Here is a 12,490-nt window from a genome sequence, read left to right as displayed (position 1 = left end):
TTTGGGTTCCACATAAGTTAAGCAAAAAAAACCTTCTTGACCATATTTCCTCATGCGATTCTCTGCTGAAACGTAATGAAAACATTCCATTTTTAAAACAAATTGTGACGGGCGATGAAAAGCGGGTACTGTACAACGATGTGGAATGGAAGAGATTGTGGGGCAAGCGAAATGAACCACCATCAACCACACCAAAGGCCGGTCTTCATCCAAAGAAAGTGATGTTGTGTATATGACGGTATTGGAAGGGAGTCCTCTATTTTGAGCTCGTTCCGGTAAACCAAACGATTAATTCCATCAAGTACTGCTCCCAATTAGACCAACTGAAAGTGGCACTCGATGAAAAGTGTCCAGAATTAGTCAACAGAAAATGCATAATCTACCATCAGGATAACGCAAGACTACCTGTTTCTTTGATGACCAGGCAAAAACTGTTACATCTTGGCTGGGAAGTTCTGATTCATCCGCCGTATTCACCAGACATTGCACCTTCGGGTTTCCATTTCTTTTGGTCTTTGCAAAATTCTCTTAATGGAAAAAATTTCAATTCCCTGGAAGACTGTAAAAGGCACCCTGAAACAGTTCTTTGCTCAAAAAGATAAAAAGTTTTGGGAAGATGGAATTAGATGAAGTTGCCTGAAAAATGGCAGAAGGTAGTGGAACAAAAGGGTGAATATGTTGTTCAATAAAGTTCTTGGTGAAAATGAAAAATGTGTCTAATACTTTTATTTTAAAAAACGAAGGCACTTTTTGGCCCACCCGATATATGCCAGCCCATACTCTGTTCTCCCACCTTTCTTTTTTCTTTACACAGAGCAGTTCACTACGTATCCTATGATAAGTGATACCTCAGTATAGTTTAAATCGCATCTCTTTTATGAATGAGGTTGATTATGTTTTTCAATGTTTTAAGAGACATTTTTTTAACATCTTTATAAGAGACATTTATAATTCCTTTTCTGTGGTGTGATCATATCCTTTGCTCACTTTTTTTCTATTGCATTTTTAGTCTTTGTACCTGTTGACCAGTAGGAGCTCTTTTATACCAGGGAATTGAATCTTCCACTGTGATAGGAGTTGCAAACAATTTTTTCCAGTTCGTTGGCTTTGTTCATGTTGGGTTTTGTCATGTAGAACCTTTAAATTTGGGGGAGGGGGTCAAATTTATCATTTTTTTCTTTTATGGCTTCTAATTTTTTATATAGTTAGGTCTTTCTTACTCTAAGATTATGAAACAATTCCTCCATGATTTCTTCCAGTACTTTTATGATTTCAGTTGTTGCACTTAAATCTTTTGTCTGTTAAGAACACTTGGAATATATTCCAGCATCAGGTGTTAAGTATGGAGCCAACCTTCTTTTTGTCTCCATGGCTAGTCAGTATCCCAACTCTCTATATTGCATGACTCACCTTTTTCCCACTGATCTCAGGTGCCATACATACTGGGTCCATTTCTGGACTTTGTATTCTATTCCATTGATCTGTTGATGTGGTCATGTGCTAGTATTATGCAGTTTTAATTATTATAGTTTTAAAATATGTTTTGACATCTGATGATGACCACCCCACACTTTCTTTGTCTCAACATTATTTTTGCTTTTCCATCTAGAATTATCTTGACTAGTTAAAAAAAGTTCTGTCAGTATTTTTATTTGTATTTCATTAAATAACTTCGGGACAACCAACATACTTTTTAAAGTCTTAGGTCTATATTCTTAGGAAGGAAAGGCCTTGCTAGAGCAGGGGAAGAGAATAGACTCTCCCTTGTACTGAATATATTCCATAGGAGAAATAAAAAGAAACACAATGGGAACTTTGTTTCAGGACAGCCTTTCCAAAAGTGTGTATCAAAGACCCTTCAGATGGTAATAGGAGAAACTTAAATAAAAGGGATTCTGTGTTCAAAATATTGATCAGCACTGTCCACTGGATTGCCCCTTGGAGATTTACTATGAGCAATAGCTGTTAAAGACTATTAAACTCCTGCAGTGTGGAAGTCTGAGAGACTGGAGAAATCCTGCAGTAAAGATTCCTGTTGACTTCTGTCTACCATGTTACTTCCCAAACTCATTCCAGTATGGAATCATTTCTCCAAACAACACATCTTAACATTCCACAGTATGCTCAGAAAAACTCAGTTTGGAGATCTTCAGGCCAACTGTAGATATTTAAAAGAGAATTTGTGCATGTAAAATCCAGTTCTTTGATTCTCAGCATCAGTGAGGTGAGGATCTAGGATATTCCTTTAGAAAATTATCTTTGAACCCTCAAGTGCATCCCCATAGGGACAAGAGGTCATCAAAATTGTTTCTCCTTCTTCCACTGTTGGATTCCTATGTAAATTCTCTGAAATGGAACAAAACTGCACATTTTATGCCACCTTCTGGTCCTTCATTCTTTCATTTGGCACTTATTAAGTACCTACTATGTGCTGGGCCCTGCCTAGTCCCCTTTCACAGTGAGGAAGGGCTTTTACACCAGGGCGAGGAGACCCTGCAGCTGAGCCTTCAGGCCTCTCTCTTGCCTCATCATCACCTCCTCAGCTTCACTCTGGGTTATAGATTTCTGAGAACAATTGCCCTGAAAACCATCTTGTTCTGTAAGGGAAAATCATAATCCTGGGCCTCTGGCAGCACCATCTGCATTCCTGAAAATGACTGTGGCATAACAGAATCTGACTCCAGTCAGGATGAGGCAGCGAGGCAAAAAAGAGAGAGGAATTCCTGCAAGTGGTAGGGACTCAATTTAAAACACAGAAGTTTCGGTGATATTTGCAAATGGAAAAGGCACAACGGTAACTTAAGAAAAGCATGGAAAAAGAGCAGGGTTTCCTATTTAAATACCATTTAAAAATCATCTTCTTTGGTGGTAATCTTTCTCTGTTATGAAATCTCTTTGAAATAAGTACAGGAAAATGAGTAGAGGCAGCATCACTCAGAGGCAAAGCATCTAACTTGACTAGCTGGTGACTCAGCACCAAGACTGCTCTGGGCCCTGAGATGCTGGGATAACATCCTCTGCTAAAGACATCAGATCCCACAGTGGTCAGCACTGACTGAGATGAGAGATTCGTCCCTGGTTTTGGTTTGGTTCTATGTTCTTGATATAAATCTACAAGTGGCCACCTGTAGGGTATGAAAAATGCAAAGAGGCATTCCAGGAGGCATAACAGAAGTGCCAAAGTGCATCAGGGTTTCAACCCCTAAAGCATGCCTAGGGGTGTGTGTGAGATGTCACTGCCCCCACCCCCGTGAACCGGGCTTTGCAAAGGGCCATGGCAGAAGGCAGCAAGCTAGCCCATCAGATTTGCTTGGTCAGTGTCTTTTTTTTTTAATTCTTCTGCCCAAATGGGTATTTGACTATATGCCCTGCTCCCCCCATTCCACAATCAACAGTAGTTTGAAGGTCCATTGATTTGGTTCCTCCTACAGAAGACATACGGCTTTTTAATATAGAATTTATGTATGATTAAAAGCTTCCATATCTAGTAAGCTCAATCCTAGAAACAGAGAGTCCAGGATGCCTTGGAACAAACGTCAAGTATGATCAAAAGTGAGCCTTGCCTGTATCTGTAGGCATTTTCCTGGTGTCCTCTTCACCACCAGATATTCTGCAATTTCAGAGAAACCAATGCATTTTCCATGCTACGGTGCTATAGCAACAAAAGATGAGAAGCTGAAAGATCTACAGCTTCAGAGGTTCATGTCATGGAAAGGGGCCTTAGAGATCATTTACTGTAGTGGTTTTCACAGTGTGTTTCACAGAACCTGCAGTTTTATTTGCCACGATTCTTTCACTCTACAGTGACATGAAAACAGTTCAAACTGTCTGGAAAAATCCAGGGTTTATATTAGCATCAGGCATGCTTGGAACCAGTTGCTTAAATGATGTGTTCTTAAGTCACCCCCTCCCCGTTCCCCTTACCCTTGTCTCTTACTTCATCTTCCCTCTGTTTTAGAGCTTAATTCTCAGTCAGATTCTCTCCCGTAAAGCAGCAAAGATGGTCAGCAGCAGCTCCAGAGCAAAGAGCATCCTCCTTCCTGATATTTTCAGTTAAAAAAAACCCCTTAGAATTAAGTTTCATTGACCCTGAATAGATCATATGCTCACTTCCAAGGCAGTCATACTGACTCTGCTTGGCCATATGTGGGTCACATTCCCATCTCTAGAGCTGGGGTCTGGGATCAGCCCTGTGTGAGTCAAATAGATTGGGAGAGAGAGAGAGAAAGAGAGAGAGAGAAAGAGAGAGAGAGAAAGAGAGAGAGAGAAAGAGAGAGAAAGAGAGACAGAGATCTGAGTAGTTCCCTAGAAAATGGGTAGATTCTTTTTACAGAAGAGATTCTAGAAGATTAAAAGTAGCAGATGGCCACCAGCTCCATAATACTGTCTCAGGGTCAGCCAAAGCAGTGACGGGGAGGGGAGGGAAGTAGGTAGCTCTCTAGTCCTCTTACACCTGCTTCAAAAAGAGCATCTCTGTTTTCTTCCTCTAGCTTTATTGAAATATAATTGACATATAACATTGTGTAAATTTAAGGTGATTTGATACACTTATATATTGCAAAATGATTACCACCATAGTGTTAGCTAACACACCCATCACCTCACAGAATTACCATTTCTTTTTTTGTGATGAGAACATTTAAGATGTGCTCTCTTAGCAACTTTCCAGTATACAATACAGTATTATTGACTATAATTAGCATGCTGTACATTAGATCCCCAGAACTTATTTATCTTATAACTGGAAGTTTGCATTCTTTGATCAACATCTCCCCCAGTTCCCTCACCCCTCAAGCTCCTGGTAACCACCATTCTAGTCTGTTTCTATGAGTTCAGGTTTTTAGATCCCACCATTTATTATATGTAAATGATATCATACAGTGTTTATCTTTCTCTGACTTATTTTACTTAGCATAATGCCTTCAGGGCCCATCCATGTTGTTGCAAATAGCAGGATGTCCTTCTTTCTCACAGCTGAATAATATTCCATTGTATGTGGTATATATATATATACCACTTCTTCATTCATCCATTGATGGACATTTAGATTGTTTACATAGCTTGGCTTTGTGAACACTGCTGCAGTGAACAGGGGAGTGCATATATCTCTTTAAGGTCCTGTTTTCATTTCCTTTGCATAGATACCCAGAAGTGGGAATGCTGGATCATATAGTAATTTTATTTTTAATTTTTTGAGGAATCTCCATACTGTTTTCTATAGTGACTGCACCAATTTACATTCCTATCAACAGTACACAAGAGTTCCCTTTTCTCCATATCTGTTTTTTTAAAAAATCATTTTTACGGACTAGGATTCTGTGTTAGATGTAATTTGAAGAAAATGACTTGTAATTTGCTGCTAAACCAGAATGTTTAGAAACCGCAATTTTATTTAAGCTCCCTCAGTTTGTAAGCTGAGTCTCAGAGATGTTATGTCATTTTTCTCACAGTTACACAGCTAGTTGGTGGAAAAATTGTGATGCCAATATGTCAGAGATTCATAGCCTACTAACATATCTGAAGACCTATTGTACAGAAGGTCTTGTTCAAGGCACTGCATAGAAATACAAATATGAATATCTCACAGAGCTCACAATAATTTAGGGAATATATGACAAACATATATAAAGAGAAATAGGAAAAAAATGTGTGGCAGTCTTTATTTTTCAAAAATGTTACAGCAGTATGTGTGGTCCCACATTCTCTTCTAGAATTTTTCCCCCCTCAAGGAGTGGAGTCTATTTCCCATCCCCTTGAACCTGGGTAGACTTGTGAAGCTCCAGCAAATTGAATGCGGCAGAACTTTTGAAGCTAGGTTAGGAAAGGCAATCCAGTTCCCACCTGGCTGTCTCTCTCTTAGGATGTTCAGCTGTGGAAATCAGCTACCTTGCGGTGAGAAAGCCCCAACCAACTCCCACAGAGAGCCCACATGGAGAAGCCACATGGAGAGAACTGAGCTCCCCTGCTGATGGCCAGAATCAACTGCCAGACACGAGAGTGAGTAAATCTGGCCCCTGGGTTAGTCTTTGATCTCAGGCACCAGACTCTGTGGAGCAGAGAAAAGCCATCCCCACTGTGTCCCATCCAAATTCCTGACCCACAGAATTTGAGAGCGTGATAAATGGCTGTTTTATGCCAGAGAAACTGGAGCAGAGTAATTCTGTCTGGATCTTCATAAATGGTGTAATGAACAGTAGAAGCTATTGCTGTGAATTGCCCAGATGTTTTTCTCCCACCCACGTCCTTAGGTTACAAACCAGACTCTTTGGTCTGGGCTGATCGTAGTACTCCATTCCCTTGGACACCGTGATTAAGGCAAGGATAAGCACATGACCCAAGTAGGGCCAATCAAGGCCTTTCTGGGCTGATAAATGTTCAACGAGAGAGAGAGAGAGAGAGAGAGAGAGAGAGAGAGAGAGAGAGAGAGAGAGAGAGAGGTGTCTCAGACTGCTGAGGTATTGGGCTGAGAGGGGGGTGTAAGATAAAAGATTGAGGTAGAGAGAATTCTAGCTGCACTAAGTCCCGATTAGGTCCTAGTTTCTGCGGCAATCCCTTCAAACATGCGCCACCCTAGTGTTCTTCCCAACCACTCAAACCAATAATTTTCCTTTTTTGTGTATTGGATTTCTATCCCTTTCCTCCAAGAGTTCTGCCTAATTTAAAAGGCTTTGTGAAGGATAACGCATTGGAACTGGGTCTTGGAAGGTGGTAGGGTACTGAAATTCTGAAATGGAGAAGGGGCTTTAGAAGGGGGAAAATGTCCACAGAGGAGGGAAGCAGAGCAACTGAAAGTACTGACTCAGTCACCTGGTCCTGGGTCCAAATGCAGCTCACCCCTGACCCATATAGAGAACTTGGACTTTACCTCATTCAGCTGCAGTTTCCTCCTCTGTGAAATAAAGAAAATAGTGCCTACGACATGGAGTTATTGTGAGGATTAAGTGACACTTATAACCCATATTATCCCAGTGCCTGGTGCATGTTAAGGTTTATTTGGTGGCAACTGTGAAAGGACAGCATGGATTGTGGGTGAAGCAGCACGTGGCAGGAGTGTGGCTGAGAGCAAGCCGGAGCAAGAGGCCAGAGCCGGGTTGTGGAGGGGATTGCCTCACTGTGTTAGCTGGGCAAGGAGAAGCCATGGCCGTTTTCCCAGCGGAAATGGTCAGAGATGTGACTACCATATATAAGCCACATTTTGATAACAGGAATTCCATTTCATTATGGCATCAGAGATGTACCTCCCATATAAAAATCACATTTTGATAACAGGAATTCCATTTCATTATGGCATCATGAAGCAATGTCGCTTCATGTGTACACATAATATATTTGGATTTAATTTTGAGATTGGTTCTAAAAGCACATGGACCCAGATGTCAGGTATTCCCCACCCTCTGCACCCACAAGCGCAGTCTCTGCTTTTACTCCTTGCAGATCTGGCCTGGATGCCTACTGGATGTTCCGCTTTTGTCACCATGAAGAGCTGAGTCAAGCACAAGCACTGGTGAGCAAATGTAGGGTTTATTAAAGATTTTGGTAGTGAACAATATCAATGCTCTATCAGATCTCCTCAGATTCCCCTTTTACCAGTTTGTGCTCTCCCCCGATCCCCACCTGCCCCTTCGGCTTCTAATAGTCAGCACTTGTGCAGCTCTTCTTCCGAGAACACTGCGGGTTCTCAAATAGACCGACCTTAGGCTACTGGAGCCACTTTCCCTCCACAGTGAGCCCGGAGCGCTTGGGGATTTATTCCCTTCCTCCATCCCATGCTTGACCAGTGACTGACAAGTGCAGGAGTGTGGAAGCCCAGCTCCCCGCCTCTGGTGGGGACAACCCTGAGCTGAACTTAGATTCTGGAGTTCCCGTGTAGGATCAGGCTGACAGACTTTGCTTGGCTCACATATTAGCTTGACTTTTCCCTCTTCCCCGTCTCATTTCCCTGCTTCCTTACCGGTCTCCCTTAATAAACCCCCTGCACACCATCCTAGCCGCAGGGTCTGCTTCTGGGAAGTAGTTTTCTAGGTTACGTGGAAGGAATTTACCGTGTACCTCCTCCAGCAAATAACTTCAGAATCCCCCTTAGACATTGCAGCTCTCGCACTCTGCTAAGAAATAGATTTTTCCTTCTTTCCTTTCTTGCATACAAAGCCTCGTGTTATTGGTTCATTCCTCTCTCGCTGAATCCTGCATCCCCAGTTGCAAATTCTCACCTCTATTTTTCAGAACAGGTCTACCTCAGCAACCTCCCAAACTTATGTACCAAACCATCAGGCTGAAACAATATTAAAACCCTGAAATCAGCAAGACCCTCTCTCCTTAGAAAGCAATTTAGGAAACATCTTTTATCGTTAAGAGCCTGCCTCTTGGGACCTCACCCTTACTCCAAGTGACTTACCAACATATCAAATACTATGCTCCCTCTGAGAGGACCCATCTTACTAGCTGGGCTAATATCGGGTTTTTTCCCATTCATTTTCTACATCTATCTGTATTGCATGTGTGTATGTACATATGTATCTACCTATCTGAATAGAACTGTATAAAACTTTCCTTACTCGTTTGGGACAAGTATTTACAAACATTTGATTTCTTCACACTCAAAAATATGGCAGTGGGATGATTTGAAAATTGAAAAGCCCTTTTTGGGGTGCGAGAAGAGCTTTATGAGAAGGAAAGTATGGACTGGGCAGAAGGGGCTGGCATGGAGTTTCCAAAGTTCCTTGGTCTCCAGACATCAAAGCTCAGATCCACCTGGCTTCCCTCACCATCCAGGCATGTTTGTTTTTACTGCCCTGAAAGTTTGCTGTAACCAACTTGATCTACACCTACTGCAGCATGTCTCTAAGCCCTTTCATGGGAAGCCCCCGGCTGGTGGTACAAACTAATGAGTGTTTTCCGACACAAAGCCTCCAATTGAGATTATGAGGTAATTTATTAGGCTCCTACTGCAGTGAGCACACACAGTTCCTGCTCAGAACAGACTAATTAAAAACTTCCCTACCATGTACAATTTCAATTGTGTTGGGAAAAAAAAAAAGAACAATATCTCTGTGGTAATTTTTCATAGAAAGGAAATGATAATGATTTCTAAAAAAAATTGTAGAAGCTTTGTGTTGCTTAAATAGACAAAATCAGCATCTGTGGGTTTTGGTGTGTAACTAACATGATTGTCTTTATGTAGAATAGATCTAATTTCCCACCTCTAACTCTGATGTGATATTTTCCCTGAGTTCAGTTGAAAAGGAAGGTAAGAGTCAATATTACCAATTGTAGGGAAGAACTGGGTTTAAAACTATTTTTTGGGGGGGGTGACATATATAACCCTGATGGCCCTAGTTGTTCCAAGTTCAGGAGTCTTTCTCCTTTAATAGCCAAATATCCATCACCTAAGCCCCTAATATTCTATCAGGCGAGCCTCTCCAGGATGCCCTGGAATCTCTCAGGAACACTTACACATTTCAAAATTTACCCTGGTTGTTGCTTTTCACCTTGGCCTGACATCTGGCCTCGAACCATGGCCACTTTCTGTGTCAAAACTCAGACTGTTATAAGCTACTTGTTTACTGTTACTCCAAGAAAAATATTAAAGAAAAATTCAACCAAGCCTTGAGCATGCCAATTCAAGTGACACTGAGTGACACTGAAACCTCTAGAGCCTTATATAGCCTCTTCTGGATCTGTTTGAGAACTGCACCTGTGCCTTAAGGGAGACTTTACAATCCACTTTTGAACTAATCAGAAATTTGGGAAAACTTCTTCTCCATATTATATCTATCCCTTCACCTTTAGCTTGGGGGACACTCACTGACTTTTCTTAAGGAACATGAATCTCCTTTGCCTGGTTGGTAATAAACTCTTGCCTTCATTTTAGATTATTTTAGTGGTCTTTGTTGTGATTGTGTGACAGTGGACCCTGGCTGCTGTATTAATTCCCCAAATTTCAGCTAAGATGGAGCTGTGAAATTTCATAAAGCTTTACTGAAGAGTAGGGTCAAAGGACACAGGGAGTCAGGGGCACCTTAAAACTGGACACCACAAGTGTCTTTTTTTAGGTCCTTTGGCCATTCTCTTCCACAGGGATTCCCCTCCCCGTTACCCCTCCTCTTACCCCCAGCCATGGGCCTTGTTGCTGGCCAGTTTGCATCCCTACAAAATGAGTGCTCTTGCCAAGTTCCTGCCTGCCCACTGCAGACCCGTACTCCACTAGCACTTCTCCCAGGCCCTCCTCACCCTTAGTCCATGCCAGTCTCTCAACAGCATAATCATCTCAGATGACTATCGTCAATAAAGACTACTTTTACATCTTCATGTGGAGCAGTTTAGCTCCTCATTGTCTAGAAGCTCTTCATTGCAACTAAGGATCATAGCTTCACTTTTGCACAAAGGATCATTAAAGTTTTACAGAAACAAAAGAATGGTGCCCTCAGAGGTGAATGCAAACCTCCATCTTTAAAGGACTAGAAAAATTATTGATGGTTAAAAAAAATCTGTCTCCCTCCCTCCCTTCCCTCCCCTTGGGGGTCTAGTTGAGAGGATCTTCCTTACACTTTATAAGTCATTTGCTTCTACGGTGTGCGAGGAACAGTACCCAGAACTGCGGAGGCAGACAGACTAAGACACAATCCCTACTCTTAAGAAGCTCATGGCGTCCTAGAGGATCCCCAGTGACAACAGTGGGATAAGAATAGCAGATGCGGTGTAAGATGCAGACATAACACGGAGCAAGAGAGTCAGGAAAGGCTTTCAGGAAGAGGCTGCACACCAGTGGGTTTTGAAGCACCAACAAGAATTTACAAGATGGATGAAATGGGAAATGCTTTCAGGCAGAGGAAACAAGGGCAATGATATGGTGGCCAGAACTATGCTGGCCATTTGGGGATTATTAAAGATGGGTAGACTTAAAGCACAGCATAAGTGCAGGGGGAGTGGGAGAAAACACAGGGATCAGATCTCTCCTGGATTTTACTGCACAGGTGATGAGGAAGGTTGGAAGCATTTTGAGCTGAGGATGGTGGGATCTGGGGTGGGGACAGGTGGAGGGTGACATGATGAGATTGGTGTTTTAGGAAGATCACTGGGGTTTTTAGCTAAAGAGCAAGATAGCAGTCAGAGAAATAGTCCAGGTGAGAGGCACTGAGACCTCATGTGAGGCTGTGGGAATGAAAGGGAAAAAGAGTTGTGAAGGCTCTCTGGGAGGTTCAATCAGTAGGATTTGTTGTTTGATTTAATGTGGAGGGTGAAGGAAAAAGGGTCCAGTGGGGCAGCAATGTTTTTGATGGGTAGATGGCAGCACCACCAGCTAAAACCTGGAGTACAAGGAGGGAAACTGGTTGTTGGTAGGGGAAGGGATGGAGGACGGGGTGAAGCTGAGAAGGAGGGGGTGGTGGTTGTCAAGTGATGAATTCTGGTTTGGGAACATCATGAATCTGGTTTCTTGCCAGACTTCTGAAGATGACTGGTTAGTTAGTTGGACACACGGATCTGAAATTCAGCACTGATATACGGACAGATGATGTAGACTTTAGGTGGTAATTATAACCATGAAAGGACATGTTATACTCCAGGGAGAAGTGTAGAGTGAGAAAGAAAGGAAAAAGGGTTGACTGTGGAATCCTGGGATATGTTGCTTCCATTTTTATATAATTTTTAGGGAGCCTCTGCCTCTATATTTATTTGGAACATTTGGTAAATAATATAATAGAAAGGTAATCCATCTGTAAGCAAGATTTTTTTCAGATAAGTGAAATCAACTTGAGATACCAAGTAAGCACATATTAGTGCACAATAAGTATTTCTTGAAAGCATGAGCATGAATATTCATTTTTCTCAGTTTTGCAGTAAGCACTGTGAATATCACAAATATGTATGCTGAAGCAGAAGGTTAAAAAGAGAAGGGCAGCACATACTCTAACCATAGCAACAAGGTTGGGGATAGCATCATCCAGAAGGTTATAGTTCTGTTAAGAAGAATGTTTGCTCCCATGAGCCCTCGCAACTAAGCAGCAACGATACCACTTCATTGTGATAGTGGGAAAAAAATGACCTTGCTGATGTGATGCAAGGGATAATGGGGGCAGTAAGGTATGCATTTCTTAATTTCTTGATAACAAAAAGAGTAAGCTGCAGCCACCTCTGGGTCTCTTGACAAAGACCAAGTCCCACTTTTCCACATTTCTGTACCTTGACCCCCAAAATTTCCAATGCACCTGGTGTCCCACGGAAACTTGCATTTTTGCATTTTAACCAAACCAGAGACCTAGAATTCATGCCAAATCCTAGAGGATGAAATAGAACAACATTTCCACTTGATGTCGTGAAAATATGCAATGGCCAGCTACTTTGGCTCCAGTGGCTTTGAAGATCAAAGTTTGGAGAGGTCCTTGTGAGGGCATTTCCAGGTGAGATGGGAGTTTTTCAGTCTCTCTAATACCTGACCTATGGTCCCACAATCTCACAGCATTTCTGATTTAAAATGGCTTTGTTGCTAGAA

At 41.9% G+C, this 12,490-nt stretch overlaps 1 protein-coding gene across 1 annotated transcript in view; it reads left to right on the top strand.

The window, feature by feature from the left end:
* The first annotated feature begins 5,935 nt into the window (after positions 1-5,935).
* The window catches only part of NDUFB6 (NADH:ubiquinone oxidoreductase subunit B6), a 105,255-nt gene continuing 98,700 nt past the window's right edge, over positions 5,936-12,490 (top strand). The window contains exons 1-2 of the transcript XR_011377546.1: positions 5,936-5,997; positions 7,435-7,504. The gene's annotated coding sequence lies outside the window, so the exon portion shown is untranslated. The remainder of the gene's footprint in view (positions 5,998-7,434; positions 7,505-12,490) is intronic.

Source organism: Globicephala melas, chromosome 6 (assembly GCF_963455315.2).
Source record: "Globicephala melas chromosome 6, mGloMel1.2, whole genome shotgun sequence".
Taxonomy (NCBI): domain Eukaryota; kingdom Metazoa; phylum Chordata; class Mammalia; order Artiodactyla; family Delphinidae; genus Globicephala; species Globicephala melas.
This window is presented reverse-complemented; position numbering and strand designations above follow the sequence as displayed.